General features: G+C 45.6%; 1 protein-coding gene across 2 annotated transcripts in view; it reads right to left on the minus strand.

Annotated features, from left to right (window-relative positions):
• PDE4D (phosphodiesterase 4D) overlaps positions 1-14,912 on the minus strand; it is a 1,044,072-nt gene that overhangs the window by 237,573 nt on the left and 791,587 nt on the right. The window lies entirely within an intron of this gene.

Below are 14,912 nucleotides of genomic sequence, written 5' to 3' on the forward strand. Positions count from 1 at the left end.
CCCAGTAGTGCAGGGTGTTGGGGGACCTGACCCAGGGACTTGACTCAGGGGCCAGAGAAAGGCCCAAATGCTTCACTCCCTATGTTGGGGTGGGCAGAAGGTCCCCCAACACCCTGCAGAAGGTAGATCTCCAGATGTTTTGGACTTCAACTCCCATAAGTCCCTGACAGCATGGCCAATCGTCAGGAATGCTGGGAGTTGAAGTCCAACACATCTGGAGATCTACCTTCTGCTCTATGTTATTCTAGCAGCTTACAGGCTGGAGGAGTTAGTACAGTAGTCCATTCTTGTCTTGTGCTACAGTGCCACCCATATAATGGCCAGAGATGATACTGCTGCTCACCAGCCAAACTCAAAAGAACTCACTTCTAACAAGTAGACATGCACAAGATTGCACAGACAGACTGTAAAACTGCGCACATTTATGTGAGTGTAAGCAACCCTGAACTCAGTGGGACTTGCTTCTGAGGAAGCATGAACTGGATTGTGTTGTAGGTGATGTGCACGCATGTAAGGATCCACAAAAGGGGCAAACTTCAGTCACATCACTAATGGGAGAGACAGTCTGGCCAACTTGTAAAAATAAACTTGCTTGATCAGTTATTCAGGGTGATATCTGAGGCTTCTCACTGCGGCAGCAGCAAAATAAGTAGCACAGCAAGATGGCGAATGTTCCAGAGTTTGTCTCAACATCTAAACAGAAAGGATAACTCAGTGTCTCCAAGTGCAAATCTCTGGTGGGGGCGAGGGGTAGGAGCAGGAGAAGGAAAGGAAAGGAAGATCAGCTGTTTCAAGTCATAGGATGAGGGTTTGCTTTCATATAAGCCAAATTAATGCTGGGGCAGGATAGAACTGCTAACTCTGGAAACTGAATTTCACCTCCTCATAAAAGGAGTCCAACACAGTTGGTGTTAGTGGAAGGTCCTTCACATGGCTAAGTGAATGTGGTCCAGTGTCTGGCACAGACTGGTGGATTTTGATTTTGATAGAGGGGTCCAGGAATGGAACACCCTTCTATTTTTGAAAGGAAAATTCCAAAGGTCATGGGGGCCAGCTGTATCTTTGGCAAAAGGTAGGGATAGCCGAGGGAGAATATATACTTAAATAGCAGAGTTGGTTGAGGAAGTAAATTGTGTTTTTTAAAAATATGGATTTTCCCTGGTCTTATAACATCTCCCCCACCCCACCGCAAAACTCACACACACTTGTGCTTTGATGTGATATCGGTCAGATTCCAGTGTTACATGTCAACAACAATTCTCCAAGACTCTTCAGGTTCTGAGTTTCAAAAGTGGCCGCTTGTTTGGGGAAAGCCAGATTTTTCAGATGTGGTAACTGGACATATTGTACAATCAGCTACCCCATTGTGGGATCCAAATCAAGGTGAGTCTGGCTTTCATCTACCTGTGTCTCTGTCTGTCTAAACTAGCCTTCCCCAACCTGGTGCCCTCCATATGTTTTAGACTTCAACTCCCATAAGCCCCAGCCAGCATAGCCAATGGTCAGGGATGATGGGAATTATAGTCCAAAATACTTGGAGTGTACCAGATTGAAGAAGGCTGGTCTATATAGATATACATAGATCATTTTTATATTAGATTTCAGGGACCAAAGTGTTGGACAATTCTTGTCTCACGTATCCCTTGTGGACACAGAGAATCCAAAGTTTTGGCATGATCTGAAATGAATCTGTGCTCACAGGCAGCACCAGAGGGGGACAAGGGAGGGGAAAACACCTCTTCAGACAAGAAGCTTGCCCCACCTAGTCATTGCCAAACTCCTGTGGTTGCTTGAAAAAAAGGCACCTTTCACATACTAATGAAAACTGAATCATAAATGGGAAATTAAAATAGGGCTTCAATCCAAAGCATGTATACTTGAAAGCTAACAAAACAAAACTCAGGAATGCTAAACTGCACACAACTGGAACACACAAGTATAAATTATACATTATTGTAATATAAGGGGACAAAAATAGTGTGTGTACCTTTTTGTACACACACTGATTTTTGTCCCCTTATATTACAATATTATATAATTTATACTTCTGTGTTCCAGTTGTGTGCAGTTTAGCATTCCTGAATTTTGTTTTGTTTTGTTACAACTCGTACCCTTTGTACTAGCCTGCTTGAAAGCTAACTCCACCAAAATCAATAGGATGGGAGTGCTAATGTCAAAAAACACCACCGTTTCTCTTTCAGAAGTCTACCATGTGGGACAAAGCTCACCCATCCCCAAAATGCATTTGACTGCTCCTGTGCCCATCCCACCTACCCCAATATATTTTTTTCTGGTGCCACCATTGTCTATGCCATCATATGGCATCCCCTGGAATACCCCCTCTCAAGTGCTTCCCCCTCTACGTGCAAAGGAAGAAGTAGTAATTGGCAGACGATTATTCAGACAGCATTTTGGAAAGGCCAAAATGTAAGGCTGGTGTCAGGGAAAGGTACTCACTTTTTTTTTAATCATACTTTTTCAATGCATTGCTATTGCAGAAGGTTCAAGAGAATAGTTGAAGTGAAATAAGTAGTACTTCCTACTCACTGGCCTGGTTCGCATGTAATGAGAAGCCACCATGGCTGAATTTCCCCACAGGGCTTTTTGTTGCGCTGTGGCAACTGACATTCTGAATATTTGGAATAGCTCCTTGTTACGTGTGAACCTGGTGATGGTGGGTTGTTGGGGTGGTTCCCAAGCCACCTGCAAACCTAAAACAGCCCATGGGTTTTGGGTGGCTTGTAAAACAGCCCCAAAACCCACCCTCGCCAGGTTTGCATGTAACAAGAAGCTACGGTGCCCCCCCCCCGGGTCGCACCCTGAATATTCAAAATGGCAGCAGCAGCTTCAACAAGAAGCCCCACAAAGAAATTTACCCATGGTGACTTCTCATTATGTGAGGACCAGGTCACTGTGAGGGATAGAAATGGATTGGGACCACAAATATTAATTAGACTAGCCTTCCCCAACCCAGTGACATCTAAATGTGTTGGATTACAACTGCCCCAACTCCCAACCCAGCTCATAGTTGGGGGTTAAGGGGGTTGTAGGCCAACACATCTGGAGGGTACCAGGATGGGGAAGGTTGCATTAGACAATAATTCAATCCAGATGTTAGTCATTATGACAACATCTGAAGGGAGCAGTTCAGAAGTTTCCACTTCTAATTTGCAGCAAACTGTTACTTAGTCATTTTGTCCAAATGTGGCGAACTATGCCTTGCACAAATCGTACTGTGCTGCATTTGGGTGAAACAGCAAACTATGGCTTGCCACCAAGTAGAAGCAGAAGCTTCAAGTGTTCAACTCCAAGGTTCACTGCTGCTGCCGCTGCTGCTGCCCACCAGTTCAGATGTGAACTGGTTTGTTCAGATGTCAACAAACCTGTTCACATCTGAACTGAGCAACTGGAGTTCCACAACTAGCTGATGCCACAAAAATGTTGTCTTGAGAACATGAATGGAGTATCCAGGCACCATACGGCATACCCATCAGCCCCTATTTACAGCACCCTCATTCACCCCACTGTGGCAGCTTTGGAGAGACACATGCCCTATTCAGGCTTTGCATCAGCTGGAGACCTTGGAGAGACACTGCCAGTCTCTGTTGATAATACAGAGCTAGATGGATAAATTCTCTGACCTGGTGTAAGACATTCTCTGCAAACCAAGAACAGGACTGCACCCAACGTCCAGTCGATTGACTGCAGACCAGACTTAATCATCAGCCTTTGGGGAAGACAATCTGTAGCCACTAGCCATGAAAACATACATTTCATAGAACTGTAACACCTAAATACCACAAGCAGACAGCTAATCGTGCTGCTGTTTTTTGGAACAGAAAAACAAGACTGCATACCAAGATATGCCAGAAAAGCAAATCTTGGTATGCAGTTGAGAATCTGCTTGCTTTGTTTCATCCCTGTGCTTCTCACATTCTTTTCATGCTTCCCAAACACAGTAGAAACCTCCATCACCTGAATGGCCTGAGCAGTATCCAAAATGTCCCAAAAGTGTGGATACAAAGATACAGGACTTGTATAAGGGCTGCAATGCCAGAGGAGCAAATGAGCAACATACGATGTATGGACTTGCATAGTCAGGAAAACAGGGAATCAAAGTTAGGAAAACAAGGGTTCCATTATTATTCTGTTCTATGCTTAAACTCCACACATACAGAATAATGTTATAAGATTTATGGGGCCACTACAAGAACTGACAGCCCTGTGTTATGTCTTCCCCCTCTGTACATTGTAGTACATCTTACAACATAGAATCATAGAATCATAGGGTTGGAAGGGGCCTACAAGACCACCGAGTCCAACCCCCTGCTCAGTGCAGGAAGCCTGATTCCAGGCAGTTTCCCATCCAAGTACTAACCAGGGCTGACCCTGCTTAGCTTCCGCGATCAGATGAGATCAGTCACGAAATGTTACTTTCTGAAGATGCACATTTTGATGATATTTTGTTGCACACCTCCCTGTTCCTGCAGTGGCAGTAACAGTCGATATTGCGGAATGAGGGCATGGAAACCTCTAATGCAGGGATGGGGAACCATTTTAGGTCCAAGGGCTGGATTTCCCCACCCCTGAAAAAAGGTTTGTCACTCCTGATTTAAAAGAAAAATCAAGGTATTTTATTGTGAACGTGTGCTGAGCTGTGATAGATTTGCCTCTCCCATAAGTCACTGGCAACTATCTTAATCAAAAACTCACCCTTTTAAAAAGACAGAAGAGTGGTGGTAAAGGCATCTATACCTGTTGTGATTCCACACCTCTTCTGTTCTGAAAAAAAAGTCAGACTGGTCTCAGGAACAACAGAAGAACCACATGGAAAATATAGGATGACAATGGCTGGGTTCACACAACATGTTAACCCATGCTCAGTGGTTGAGTGTGGGTTGTTCTGAACCGTGGGTTATTTATTGAACTGTGGGTTAGCGTGCTGCCTGAATCCAGGACATTTTCTGCAGGGTGGCTTGTTAACCATGTAGTGTGGCTTATTTTTGTTGCACAAGCCACCTTGAGGACCTATGATTTGTTGTTGGGTTGTTCAGGAAGGTTAACAAGCCACCCCACAGAAAATGTCCTGGGTTCAGACAAGACACTAATCCATGGTTCAACAAACAACCTACACTCAATCGCTGAGTGTGGGTTAGCACGTTGTGTGAACCCAGCCACTGTTTGGATGATGTTGGTGGAGGGTGTTTTGTAAAAAAGTAAGTGAACGAAGCATGGCAATTTCCTACTAAACATCTTGTTTGGAAGCCTCCTGTACCCCACCCAGTAACTGTTGCTTATATAAGCTTTTATTGCTTTCCTTTTATGTCAATGTCAGGGTGGACACTAACCCATAGAATCCCAGAGTAGTTCTGATTCTGAGGAAGAGCAACCACTCTTGGGAGAGGAGTGCGCTCATCCTTCCCAGGGCCAACAGCTGGCAGAGATTCCTCCCACCGGCATTCGTAGCATAGATAGCAATCCCAGGAGTGAGAGAGCGCAGGAAGCAGACTTGCTGGACGTGCGACTCCGACGCAGGGAGCGGCGCCAAATGGAGGGTGCGGAAAGGAGGCGTAGTGCCCAGTTGGCGCGCAAACAACGTTTGCGCCCAGAGGATCCAAGGGAAAAGGGGAGGGACTCTCCCTAGCCCATAAGTTCAGGGTCTGCCCATGATTCCCTTCGAACGGGGACCAACTGTTCCAACTTAGGGCATAGGTACTCTGCTGCTCATATCTAGTTGCTAACAGTAGAGTTGTTAAGTTGTAAAAGAGGAATAAAGCTTTGAAAAGAATCCCTTTGTCTGTGTCTGGACTTGGCTACTGGATTAGACTGAGAGAGGCCTCCAAGGAGCCCTTGACAGTCAGCCTTTTAAGCATGGCCATGTGTCCTCTTTTACAAAGGACAGTCCTTTATTTAAAGGGCTGCCAGAGAACTGTGTGGCACAGAGTGTTAGGCGGCAGTATTGCAACCAAAACTCTCCCCACGACCTGAGTTCGATCCCAGCGGAAGCTGGGTCCCAGGTAGCCGGCTCAGGTCGACTCAGCCTTCCATCCTTCCGAGGTCAGTAAAATGAGTACCCGGCTTGCTGGGGGAAAGGTAGTCACGACTGGGGAAGGCAATGGCAAAACCACCCCGCTATAGTCTGCCATGAAAACGCCAGCGAAAGCGGCGTCCCTCTAGAAGTCAGTAATGACTCGGTGCTTGCACAGGAGGAACCTTTCCTTTCCCTTCATGGATCACTGCCTTGTTGTGGCAAAGGGGCTTGCGTAACTCAGTGAAGCCATAAGCTATGCCGTGCAGGGCCACCCAAGACGGACAGGTCATGGTGGAGAGTTCTGACAAAATGTGGTCCATTGGAGAAGGAAATGCCAACCCACTCCAGTATTCTTGCCAAGAAAACCCCATGGAACATATCACAAGGCTAAAAGATATGGCACTCAGCTGTGGATGTGTCTGGTGGTGAAAAGAAAGTCTGATGCTGTAAAGAACAATATTGTTTAGGAACCTGGAATGTAAGATCAATGAATCAAGGTAAGCTGGAGGTGGTCAAACATGAGATGGCAAGATTGAACATCGACATCTTGGGAATCAGCGAACTAAAATGGACAAGCATGGGCGAATTTAATTCAGGTGACCATTATATCTACTACTGTGGGCAAGAATCCCTTAGAAGAAATGGAGTAGCACTCATAGTCAATAAAAGGGTGGGAAAAGCCATCCTGGGGTACAATCTCAAAAACGATAGAATGATCTCGGTATGAATCCAAGGCAAACCATTCAACATCACAGTAATTTAAGTCTATGCCCCAACCACTGAGGCCGAAGAAGCTGAGGTTGATCGGTTCTATGAAGACCTACAACACCTTCTAGAACTAACACCAAAAATAGATGTCCTTTTCATCATAGGGGAATGGAATGCTAAAGTAGGAAGTCAAGAAATCCCCAGGATAACAGGCAAGCATGGCCTTGGTGTACAAAATGAAGCAGGACAAAGGCTAATCGAGTTTTGCCAAGAGAACACGCTGATCATAGCAAACACTCTTTTCCAACAGCACAAGAAGCAACTCTACACATTGACATCACCAGATGGTCAATATCGAAATCAGATTGATTATGTCCTGTGCAGTCAAAGATGGAGAAGCTCTATACAGTCAGTAAAAACAAGACCTGGAGCTGACTGTTGGCTCAGATCATGAGCTTCTTGTTGTAAAATTTCAGCTTAAATTGAAGAACGTAGGGAAAACCACTAAACCATTCAGGTATGACCTAAATCATATCCCTTTTGAATATACAGTGGAGGTGACGAATAGATTAAGGGATTAGACCTGATAGACAGAGTGCCTGAGGAACTATGGACAGAGGTCTGTAACATTGTTCAGGAGGCAGCAACTCAATCCATCCCAAAGAAAAAGAAATGCAAGAAAGCAAAGTGGCTGTCTGAGGAGGCTTTACAAGTAGCTGAGGAAAGAAGGGAAGTGAAAAGCAAAGGAGAAAGGAGAAGATATATCCAACTGAATGCAGAGTTCCAGAGAATAGCAAGGAGAGAGAAGACGGTCTTCTTAAACAAACAATGCAAAGAAATCGAGGAAAACAATAGAATGGGAAAGACTAGAGATCTTTTCTTGGGAAAGGAGTACGACAAGGCTGCATATTGTCACCCTGCTTATTTAACCTATATGCAGAGTACATCATGAGAAACGCTGGGTTGGATGAATCACAGGTCGGAATTAAGATTGCTGGGAGAATTATCAACAACCTCAGATATGCAGACGATACCACCCTAATGGCAGAAAGCGAAGAGGATCTCAAGAGCCTCTTGTTGAGGGTGAAAGAGGAGAGTGCAAAAGCTGGTTTGAAACTCAACATCAAAAAAACTAAGATCATGGCATCTGGCCCCATCACTTCCTGGCATATAGAAGGGGAAGAAATGGAAGCTGTGACAGATTTTATTTTCTTGGGCTCCAAGATCACCACAGATGGTGACTGTAGCCATGAAATTAAAAGACGCTTCCTCCTTGGGAGGAAAGCTATGGCACACCTAGACAGCATAGTAAAAAGCAGAGACATCACCTTGCCGACAAAGGTCCATCTAATCAAAGCTATGGTTTTCCCAGTAGCAATGTATGGCTGTGAGAGCTGGACTATAAGGAAGGCTGAGCGCCGAAGAATTGATGCTTTCGAACTGTGGTGCTGGAGAAGACTCTTACGAGTCCCCTGGACTGCAAGGAGGTCAAATCAGTCAATCCTAAAGGAAATCAACCCTGAGTGCTCATTGGAAGGACAGATACTGAAGCTGAAGCTCAAATATTTTGGCCACCTAATGTGAAGAGAAAACTCTCTGGAAAAGACCCTGATGCTGGGAAAGACTGAAGGCAAAAGGAGAAGGGGACGGCAGAGGATGAGATGGCTAGATAGCATCACCGATGCAATGAATATGAACTTGAGCACACTCCGGGAGAGAGCAGAGGACAGGAAGGCCTGGTGTGCTATGGTCCATGGGGTCACGAAGAGTCGGACATGACTTAACGACTGAACAACAACAACAACAACAACAGAGAACTGTCCTTTCTTTGAAGGTGTCCTCTGCTTGAAAGGGTGTTCTGTTCAATTCTAGTTTAAACAAAAAGAACCATAAGAACTAGTGCTGTGCCAAAAAATTCTCCCACATTTTTTCTGACCATTCTCATTCAATTTGACAGAAGAGAAATTGCTTTCAAAAAGAAATTCAATGGTGAAGACATTTCAGAGAAATTCTCCTGTGTTGGGTTTGGGTTTCTTGGGCTTACCTTACTAGCAGGTGGCCGAGGAGTGAGCACAAGCATCCTGTTTTTCATTGTACCATCATCTCTCTGGCTGTCTGAAGCCTCCTCAGCTTCCTACACTTCAATTAAAGCCCAGTTTAAGGCACCATGAGGTAATTCCCCCCCATGGGGCTTTTTCAGATCAGGACATGCAGGCAACCTGTGAGGTTAGCTGTGATTAGGTAAGCTCAATAAAACCACAAAAACAAATTATAAAACATTCTGAATGAGGCAGAACAATGGAAGCCTCTTTAATGGGGGGAGAAAACTTTCAGGAAATTGGAAGACAGATTTTGGCAGAGCACTACCTCCACCTCATCCCTGGAGCTGGACACAGCACTGCCCCCACCTGCATTGCAGGGGATGCAAACTGGGGGCCAGCCTGCCAAGACAGGTGATACTGTTGCAGAACAAACCCCCACCACCACCATCAACCCTTACCAAAAAAAGAAAGAAGCTGTGCTATCAGCCCTGCCAATGGGGAGGCCTACCTGGGAGAAACTGCTGAGAATTTCTCCTCCCCCTGGAGAAACTTAGTGAAATTGTCTCCCAAATTTCTCTGCCCACAAGTAAGGTGGGGAATGTCAAGACGCCACAATAAGAACTATTGCCCAACAGCAATTTGCACCTGGGCAGCAAACTGGCCCAGCAGGTACACAGGTGACAGCCTTCTGCACTTAGTGAGATGTACTCTATTCTATTTATATTCTAATAATTATTTGTACATATGCATCTATAGACATAAATTAGCATATGCAAATTCCATGCAAATCAGGGTTCTCTTTTGTCTTCTTTTTTGGTCATGCATTTCCTCTTTGGGGGCCATCCTACAGCCATTCCAGACACTTGTGGACTTTCTATCATTCTTTCAAACACTTCTTCATGCTTGCCTCTATGATAACTTCCTTTACCAAGTGGCCTCTTCTCCTTTCCTTTAAACGGAAATGAATGTAGATTCCTATATTGCACAAGCAATGGTGCAAATAATCAACCATCTGGGCCAACCACTAAGCCAGATACAGCTTTTGCCCCTCTGCAATGGAAAGTTACTTTTAGAGCTGAGCCAAAATTTCTCAGAAGACATCCCACGCCCACCCCCTGAGAAAAACTTCAGAGATCTTTCTTTTCCTCACCCCTAGAAAAAGAAGGGCACGTCTATTCAAAGCACCGAATTGCTGTATCCGTCTTTGGCTTTTGATCAAGGGCCTTCAGTTTCATAGGCCAGGAGGGGTGCGGTGGTGGTGGTGGTGGTGGTGGTGGTGGTGTGTGTGTGTGTGTGTGTGTAGCTGAGGGATGCCCCTTGATGTCTGCCAGTAGTACTGTAGTCCAGAAGTTTGAAACACAAAAAGACATCTCTGCAGAACATGGGCTAAGAGGAGGCTTCGGGGGGGGGGGGAATGCAAACATTTGTTACCACATGCCTTTGCTGTTACCATAGGAACTAGTTTTAATAGGGAATATTTTCCCTTTTAAAGGCTATGAATAAGAGAAGTAGCTAAACATGCTTGAATTCCACACTCAAAGCCCTTGCAAAATCAATACATAAGACTACAGTTAGGTCAGTGTTTAGCAAACCATTGCTTACGTATGAGCTGCAATAATGGCTAACCTTCTAGGATTGTCTTCTACCAAGAAACACAACAATTCTAAAGAATTCAGTAACAGTGCAATGCTATATCCCTGCCTCCAGAGAAAGAAGTAAGTCACACAGTTCAAGAGGCACAAAGGTTTGAAAAGGAAAGAGCGTGATCCTGTCAAACTTAGTCACAACTAAATCTGAGTGAAATCACTGAGATGTATAGTGCAAACATTTACATGATTACCTAAATAAGTCCCACTGACTTCAGTGGGTCTTGCTCCCGGGTAAATGGGTAAAGGATTGCAGCCTTAGCCACTTCAGTCCCATTGACTGCTAAGGGGCTGAAGTGGCATACATAAACTTTTCCTGTTTGTGTCCTAGAGCTCCAAAAATACCACCGGCATGAAACCATATTTCAGTCTCATTAAAAGTGCTCGTTGAGTGGAGGGGTGTGCTAAATCATGTCTTCTAATATAAATGCATACATACATACATACATACATACATATATAAATGCTGTTGCTGTTGGTGCTGCTGTAGGAGGCTAAAAACAGAGTATAATTCTAAATACATAAACACTGTGTCTGGGATCTCAGCCTAAGGACCCCAATGTGGACAGGAGGGATGGGGGTGGGCAGCAGGGAGATTCCCCAATGTGGGCAGCAGGGGAGGCAGCAAAGACAGCCCCACTCTTCCCGTCAACAATGACCAAGAGGGGCAGTTGGAAGATTTGCTGGCCAAGATCACTGGCCCCATGAGGGGTCTTGAGTAGCAGGAAAGAGACCAAGGAGTTGTGGATGGCTGCTGTGTTGCAAAAGTAATGTGGCTGCACCTGGTGCCTTTCAGGGCCCTGGATGCCTTGCGCAAAGTCTTGAGACCTCTGGGAGCATGCGCGGTATTTAGTGCCCTCTTTTAAAGGCTGGGTGGTTGGGCAGATGGCACTCCTACCTGCAGGTTCTTGTCTTTGGTAGCGGCATGGTGCTGGAAGAGGATTAAGGTGCTGTGTACCCCCTACCCACCACATCAGAATTCTGTGGGTAGACAGGGCCAAAGTGGTGGGCCCCTGGGATCCCGAAATAAGTTTATCACTTTCATGCAACTAAATACTGTGTATGTTTACTCAGATGTCAGTCCCAGAGGCCACAAAGCAGCACAGAGTTACGTGCATCTGTCCACTGATTTCAGCTCTGTATTTGGTCATGACCACTGAGGTCAGTGGGTCTGACTCTAAGGAAAACTATACACCGGATCTCAACCTTAAAAGTATGATACTTTTCATGACATAATTCTAGTGGAGACTGGCATGGAATCAATGAATGCAGAGAGTAGACGATTTTGGGAGGGCAGCTGATGCCCTGCACACCCTTTAGCTTTTGGTTTGCTCCGTTGGTGTTTACAAGCAGGATATCCTACACTAACTGTACAAGGGATCCTTAAGCAACACCCATCTCACATAGCCCATGAGGGCTGTGTTTGCATAAAGGACTATGGCAGCTGACTCAGAGCAGTTTGACCTGACATAACTGCTGGCATATTTCATCATGCTGACAGTACAGCTTGAGTGTGATGTCAATACTCACCCCACGGATTTATATTCAGAAGTACAGCTCTTCTTTTGTGGCTGACAACTCACTTGTCTTTCCTTGATCTTGTATCTGTTTATGGGATTGCCATGAAACCTGACTGCCAGCTCTTTATTTTGCAAGGAAAGGTTTGATGTTATTGCAGCTATTTGGATAGTTTTCAAAATGGACCAACACACCTACCTATATTATTATTATTATTTTTAAAATCAGGATTGCCAAGATAAATTCTTTTTAAAGTGTTAAGGTAATGGGGGATTTAAAAAGGGGGAAAGAAAAGAAATGACAAAGAAAAAATTGTGCACCACAATCCTAGGCATGTGTTTACTCAGGCATAAATTCCATTGCATTCAGTGGGGTTTACTCCCTGGTAGGGAGATTAGGATTGCAGCCAATGTGTGTTGGCTGCAATCCTAATGGGGTGGCCCATTTGTAGCCTCTAGGAAAGGATGCCAGCAGGGACGGCACAGCAACAGAACTTGGGGGACACCTCATATCTTCCTCTTGGAGATGCTTTACAAAGGACTCTTGGTTAGGGTGGCCAGTTTAAAAAGATGGCAGGGCTCCTGTGCTTTTAATAGTTGTGCATAACAAGCTGCACCCATTAAAATTCCCTTTCTACACAACTATGAAGGTGCAGGAGTCCTGTCCTTTTTGGAACAGGGCCACCCCTATGTGTTGTTAAAATCAGAGCTGCAAGAAAATGTTGTCTTGAAATTCTCCACCGTATCTGTGGACAGAGGAATTGGAAGGTGGGCAACTTCACCAGGTTTGTCCAGCAGGAGGCAAACTTCTCCAACAATTTCTCACAAGGACCCACCATCCACAGGGGTTGAAGCAGAGCTTTCCCCCAGCCCCGAACTTGTGTGTGTGTGTGTGTGTGTTGCTATTGCAGGTGGCAACAGCAGCCACTGTGTTGGCAGCCTGGACCCGTTTTGCATCTTATACAATGCCCCATCATTCCAGGGCATTGTTGGGAGAGGGAAGGTGTCCACCACACCCACCCACACAAATGGTAAAGCAAATTTGGAGAAAATTCTGCAAAGTGGTCTACTGCTGGTTCGCTGAAAGCCCTGTAGCAGGTGCAGGGTGGGTGGGGATGTTTTGTCCTGCTCCAGGGAAGAGGTGACACTCATGCTGTGCCAAAATCTTTCTTCCAGTATCCTGAAAGTTTTCTTACCCCATAAAAGCAGCTTCCATTTTACTGCCTCATTCTCAAGGCACTTTATAATTTATTTTGGTGGTGTATTTCAGCTTCTCTAATCACTGTGAGGTGGACAACGGTCCTGTGTGTTTTTTCTTTGTATTACACATCTCTCCATTGCTCTGTAGCCTCCCAGGCTGCCTGCACTTCCTGATCCAAAAAGCCATATGAGTGGAACTACCTCATGATTTCTTCCCCTGGGCTTTAATTGCAGTGCGGGAAGTTGAGGAGGCTGCAGGCTGCCAGAGAGATGATAGTATAGTGAAAGGCAGGACACACGTACACATTCCTTGGCCAACTCATAAGTAAGGGGAGCACAAGAACCCCAAACCCAATCCATGAGAATTTCTCCAAAATTTTCTTCTCCTTTGAATTTCTTTTCGAAAGCAATTTCTTCTCTATCAAACCGAATGGGAACAGTCCAAAAAATTGTGGGAGAAATTATTGGCGCAGCACTAGTTAAAATCTCTTTCAAGAATTTACAAGAATATTTCTGTTGGTTTCCAGTCCTCCCTCCTGTCAGGATATTCACAAGCCAAAAGAAATTCAATTAATGTGCCCTGCTGCACATCTTTAGCAACACTTTTTCTGCCACAGGCCAGCAGGTACACAAGCCTTTCAAGTACCAGTGCACAGTCTAGCTGCTAGTCTTAATTATTCCATGATATTTAGCGCTAACTTCACTGAGTCAGAGCAATGCATTTTGGGGCCATGCAACCATGCAAACTAAACATGGTTTGCATGGTTGCAAACCATGCAAACTAAACAACCATGCAAACTAAACATGGCAAATCACTGACAATAAGCCCCTTTGGGAGGAGGGAGAATGGTTGCAAGTGATAACCTGATATCAGGGAAGACTATTTGTCTGTCCAGATTAGCAGAGTCTCTCTGGGCTCTGAGGCACCAACTGCTACATCAAGGGTGCAGAATGGTTTTGAGATGGGGGGCAAATTGCACCCCTGCCCTGTACCCCATGGGCTGGGTGATGTCAGGAGGCATAGCCCCCACCCCCTGACATCACATCAGGGGTGTGGACCCACTGTCATGGCCCATTGGGCAATTCCTCCTTGGAGGAAGGCCCAGAGCCCCCAGCAGCTGTCAGGGATCAGGAACCACCAGGGTCAGGGGGCCTGAAGGAGCCTGGGCCCTCAGCAATGCCTGTCCAGGGCCTACCCCACCAGAGGAGGGGGGATCCACTACAGAAGCAAAAGAGGAGAGACACCCCCCCCCCAGGCACCGGGAGTCACGGAGAATGAAGAGGCAGGCCAGACTCTTCAAGCTCAGGAGAAGTGTCCCACTGCAGCAGAAGACTCCTCAGGAGTACGGGGGATCCTTAGGAGTAGGGGGCTCCCCTCACAAGAAGACTCTTTTTCAGAAGCTGCTAACAAGCTGCAGCTGGATCTTGGTGGGGTTCTGAGAGCCTCTGCTTAAGAGCAGCAGTTGGGAGCTGGAAGACTTGCTAGGAAAAATGCCTCTCTTATTATTCTGGCTCCAGCCCTTTATGATCTGGCATCCCTAGTTTCCATTGGACCGAACCCCTCATTAATCTCGCCACACTGCCTTTTGACTATGCTTTGTGCCTGAACCTTGTTGGCTGTGGTGTTCTATCTAACTCCGCCTTGGACTGAACCTCTCATGAATACTTGTTGGGACTGCCTATGGACTGTGCCCTGCTTGCTGTGGTGCCTTGGTCCTCTTGCTGGCTTCCTACCAATCTGCCTTGTCTCTGCTTATTCCTAATATCT

The sequence above is a fragment of the Heloderma suspectum genome, chromosome 2, assembly GCF_057233095.1.
Source record: "Heloderma suspectum isolate Gila_16-S chromosome 2, 16-S_ref, whole genome shotgun sequence".
Classification (NCBI taxonomy): domain Eukaryota; kingdom Metazoa; phylum Chordata; class Lepidosauria; order Squamata; family Helodermatidae; genus Heloderma; species Heloderma suspectum.